Source organism: Alosa pseudoharengus, unplaced genomic scaffold, assembly GCF_046254945.1.
Source record: "Alosa pseudoharengus isolate Yale_2024_CS ecotype anadromous, Long Island Sound unplaced genomic scaffold, YU_APseudo_1.1 YU_APseudo_1.1_scf_10, whole genome shotgun sequence".
In the NCBI taxonomy this organism is placed as follows: domain Eukaryota; kingdom Metazoa; phylum Chordata; class Actinopteri; order Clupeiformes; family Clupeidae; genus Alosa; species Alosa pseudoharengus.
This window is the reverse complement of record NW_027468565.1, coordinates 41,038,172-41,043,406: the sequence shown is the minus strand read 5'-3', so window position 1 is coordinate 41,043,406 and position 5,235 is coordinate 41,038,172.

The following is a 5,235-nucleotide window of genomic DNA, read 5'->3' as shown; positions in this document are numbered from 1 at the left end:
TTTGTCTTTCCTGTGGACTTTTTTTTTGCTGTCTATGGGACAGTGCTGTTCCACAGGAAGTTGATTTACACAGCGGCCCCATCTTGGGAAATGGGCTAATTGACTCAGATGTGTAGTTGTAGTGGTTGGTACCCACTTTAAGGGCTTGTTGCTGATTGGATCATAAACAGCCACGGCAATGAAGAGGAATGCCCAAAGAACCAATCGGCAGTGTGGAGGAGGGTGGATCTGGGACGCCAGACACCACTGTTGAGTCCTCTGGAGGTGTTGTGGGCCTAATTCAACAAAACATGTGGCTCATTTTGACCAATGAGCCATATGTTGGCTCATTTTGACAAATAACAACAGACAACTGACCAGTTATTTTTACTGCCCACACCTGACGTTCTCTAACCCCATGCATTTCACTCCTTTTTGTGCATTATTACAGGAGTGTAAACTGTGAGGCTCTGGTCACGCCATTCAATTTTTCTAATTTGACCACAGTCTTAGTAGAGAGTGCTATACATAGGAAATGAGCACACAGTGCACGCTGATCTGTTTCAGCTGTATGGGAGGTGAGAGTCTCGGTGACATGCACAACACGTTGGAGTGGCAATCATATTCTGAGAGTTCTGGTCTATATTGCAACAATCTATTCGCACAGGTCAAGCCCTCTTGAAGGTTAATGTGATTCATTTCTTTAGGCAGTGATCAGCAAAGTCAAGTGTTTGAACGTAAATGTTGGAAACTTGCATTTTGTTCTTTTCCCTGTCAGTGAAGTTTTGCATTAATCTTCCATACCCTTGAGGTGATTGCTTTATGCTGGGATTTTACACCTACAAATCCCTATAGACCAATTTGGAGAAGACGTCACAATTACATTCTAAATGCATCACTGGAAGCTGTGCATGCAAACTTGTTGCAGTAAAGGACATGACGACCAGATTCCAGATAAAAATGTTGTGTTGAGCTTTTGAGTCCTGTCCTGAGTCCTGTTGCATTGAGTTGCGTTGTTTAAACATGTTTCTAATGCACATCTATAGCGAAGGGAGAGAGCAGTGACCCCACCCGTTCATGAACCCGGGTCTCCGGGCCACTAAACCTGCAGCTTGACCGCAACGCCAAAGAGCCAGGCCCGTTGGTATGGCAGTCAGAGCGCATACTCAACTGTAGTTAGGGGCAGCCGTGGCCTACTAGTTAGTGCTTCGGACTTGTAACCGGAGGATCGTTGCTTTTGTCAGTTAGCAAGAGAAAACGATACAAGTTGATGATTTCCAGCACTTGAGTCGTTACGAGTCATAATGAGTCATTATGAAGTCACTTGATATTCCAGCCCAAACGTAATGAGTGGGAGACCCTGCAGCTAGCAACAGGACTAGTCACTCAGCAATGGCAAGCTGCCTCACATACTTGTTGTCATAGCAACTTATTAGATATTGAGACTGCATGAAACAAGAATATCTTCTGATATGTAAATCATTCACATTCTACTCCAGCTAAATGACACACTTTCATGTGATACACTGTAAGGTCACATACTCCTTTTGTCATAATTCTCGGCAAATTCTAGCTATGTTCAAATAAGCTGCAGTCCATTATTTAAATGGTGAATTTGTTTACTATTATTTGAAAGTGGTTACTAGATTAATTTGTTTCATTTTGATATTCACATGCACTTAACAATACATGTTTATTGGACACCTGTGATACATGGTTGTGCACAGAGTACTGCTGTTGTGGTCTGTAATATGTTCCGAACGTCTCCCCTGCAGATAATCTGTCATTGTCTTTGCTTATTCCAATCAATAGACGTTGCACTAGTTTTGTCAGAGAGCTTTCATCCATGACGGCAGGGGGTGACCTCTGGCTGCCTGTCCTCTGGGGCTAGGCTAATGATTGGGGCTGGACACCCAGTAATGCCCCAGTGTGAGACACAAGCAAGGGAAATCAATGTAATATTCTGTGGTCTCTACATCAGTGAATCCTGCTTTTGAGAGATCATGTCCATGTTGAATAACACTTACCTTCACCTGCACAGTATTTTTCATATCACAAACTTTTTTCACGCCCTGAAAAAAAATCTATTTTGGTGCCTTAGTAACTAAAGTCATAATCCAGGCTGAGTATAGGTAATGATTTGATGACTTTTATTACATCCTGCTGAACTAATCCAGGCTGAGTATAGTTAATGATTTGATGACTTTTATTACGTCCTGCTGTTGAAAAGATTCCGTGGAGCTCTGAGATTCTATATGTACTCACAGCTTAGCGCAACACATAGGGGTAGAGTGGGGTAAAACGCCCCCCCTCCTATATTTCACAAACTAATCACTAGATAAAGTAAAATGTTGTAGGTTTTTATTTCTATGCACTATGTTGACAATGGTGATGTACAAGTACCCACCATAAAATGGATGCATGCTCTGTACTTCAAGAAAACAAAAGAAAAATGGATTTTTAGGCAAGTGTTCTAATTTTCAGCAGTCACTAAAACAGAGTTGGCTATTGTCAATATATTGATCAAATATAGTAGCTTGTAATCAATTTATTGATTATATTTTATTGCTCCACAATATATTGTGTTTACTTTAGTTGTTTACTTTTGGTTTTGCTATTAATGTATGAGAGGCATTGCTTTGACAGGGTGGGGGCATTTTACCCCACCCTTGAGGGGCCTTTTACCCCACCGCTGGGGCAAAACGCCCCTTTTGCTCAATTTTTGTTGTTGTTGAAATACTAATTAACTGTTAACTCTGGACAATTTTCATATTTGGTTTATAATTCCTGACATTGTCCCTCAAAACTAAGATAGCAATTCTACACATATTTAGCTTTTTGTTTCACAGAAATATCACATATTCCTTAAGGGGGGCGTTTTCCCCCACTCTACCCTATCTCCAGCAGGTCTCTTTGCAGTCCATGGGGACGGGTGAGAGTAACACAGTGACAGCCGTTATCATCACGGAGCCAAAAGCCTCTTTTCTCTTCAGCTCAGTTCATATGAGAGCGGGCAGATCCGGATGGACACTTGTCTTTCCCTCCTGCTCACTCCAAAAGCATTTTGGATTTGTGTCCTGTGAACCTGGTGCCTGACTTGCCATGAGGCCCAAACAAACAGAGTATCAAACTGCCAATTTGTCCCTCTGCAGTGCAGAACAGAAAAAAGCAAAACAACCCTAGATTTAAAAAAAAATAATAATAAAAACAATAGACATACAAATGGATGGTACAGTGAAGTGGACAGCTGGCTGATAGCAGCCAGGTTACCATGGAAACAGTTAAGACTGATGAAAAAGGACTGTGTACTTAAAACAGAATGTTAGCTGAAACTTAAGTCATATTTCTGAGGAAACAAACAAAGGATTTGTAAGGTACGTGAAGTTAGCACTATGCTAATCAATCTGTCAGTCAGTAGGTACGTGAAGTTAGCACTATGCTAATCAATCTGTCAGTCAGTGAGTGAGTAAGTCAGTTAGTCAGTCAGTCTGTCTTTCCTTGAGCAGCAAGAAATAGCCTATATTTTGCTACCAATATATATGCAGTATGTTTTTCAATGTTTAACTTAATTATCAGAAATCAGCAATGCATCCTTTTGTTTGATTTAATTAGCCTTCATAAAATGTAAGAACTCCATAATATTGCACAGAACTTAGAATATTGACATTTTAAAAAGTCGAAATAATGTAATTCGTAGCACATCAAAGTACTGTGCTCTTTAGGACAAAGATGTGACTGAATGATCAGCACACCAATCTTTGAACCAGAAAATAGATGCAAATGTCCCCTATATTTACCGTAAAAGTGCAGCCAAGACTCCCAATCATGTGGATCCCAACAATCCACTCTCACTCCCCTGCACATGTAATTATTCCCCTGGTGAAGACTATTTCTGGACCAATTGATGTCTGAGGCACAAATGTGGCAAGTCGCTGGAATAGATCCTCAATCCCGTCAGCCCCTCTCCACCTTTGCTTTCACACACGCGTTCAATGAGCTGTTCGGCCATCGTTCTCTCTTCTCTTCCTGCTCAGCAGTTCTCTCTCTTCTCTTCCTGCTCAGCAGGAGATGGTCTATGTCCTTACAATACTTTGCTCTTGGAAATGCAACTTAGATAGCCATTATCAGTTGAATCATGACACATAAGAGCAGACACTTAAGATGCCACCACCTTTTTCTCACTAATGTGTAGGAAAGTTGATGGGTTTTCGTTATGTATGTTTTTCATAGCTTTACTTTTTTTAGTTTTAAAAAGAGGTACATCACAGAGAAAGATCATTAAGGGCCCCCATAATCCCTTGGTCAAAGGCTGGCACCCTGAATGGAGATGTATCAGGGTAGAACAGTAACATTGTATGATTTAAGACCTACAGTAGGTAGACACATACATATAGGCTGCACTTGAACAAGTTGGTGTTCAGGAGTGAATTGGATTGTAGTTGTGTGGCATGCCAGTAGATCATTGGGCCCAAGTACTGCCCTGCCTCTGAGTGCGTCCCACCTGGACCACACCTGGGTCAGACCTCGGCCTCCACTTCCAGCATTTCCATCCGTTTCCCCACCCCATGTGGATCTGCCTTCTACTTACCCGCTGAGGAGCACACGGCTGAAAATAACAGCGAGCACTTTCTCTGGCCTGCCTGACGTCACACTAGCCATGGCAACTAGACTTCATTGATGGTGCAGTCCGCTGTCTTCAAAAATTAATTTTTACCAACTTCAAAGTGCAAGTCTCATCCACCTCTAATTGCACTGCGTTTGATGTGCTGCCATCATGTATGCACACACATATCGTACTACGCAGAAATGCACTCACACGTGAAGACATATTGACTAATTCATGCGTAATGGATGAAGATGCACTAGGTCTATGTAATGGAATTACAGTGCACTTGTTTGTGACTCTTACAGAAACCTTCCCTTTAAAAGGGTTATTCATTCATCTCATTTAGGATTGAGGCTCTTACAGAAACCTTCCCTTTAAAAGGGTTATTCATTCATCTCATTTAGGATTGAGGCTCTTACAGAAACCTTCCCTTTAAAAGGGTTATTCATTCATCTAATTTAGGATGGAGGCTCTTACAGAAACCTTCCCTTTAAAAGGGTTATTCATTCATCTAATTTAGGATGGAGGCTCTTACAGAAACCTTCCCTTTAAAAGGGTTATTCATTCATCTAATTTAGGATGGAGGCATTGGGAGTTGCATTAATAAACAGTGAAGCATTTTAAATGGCCTCTTGTGTGAAATGTTCTCC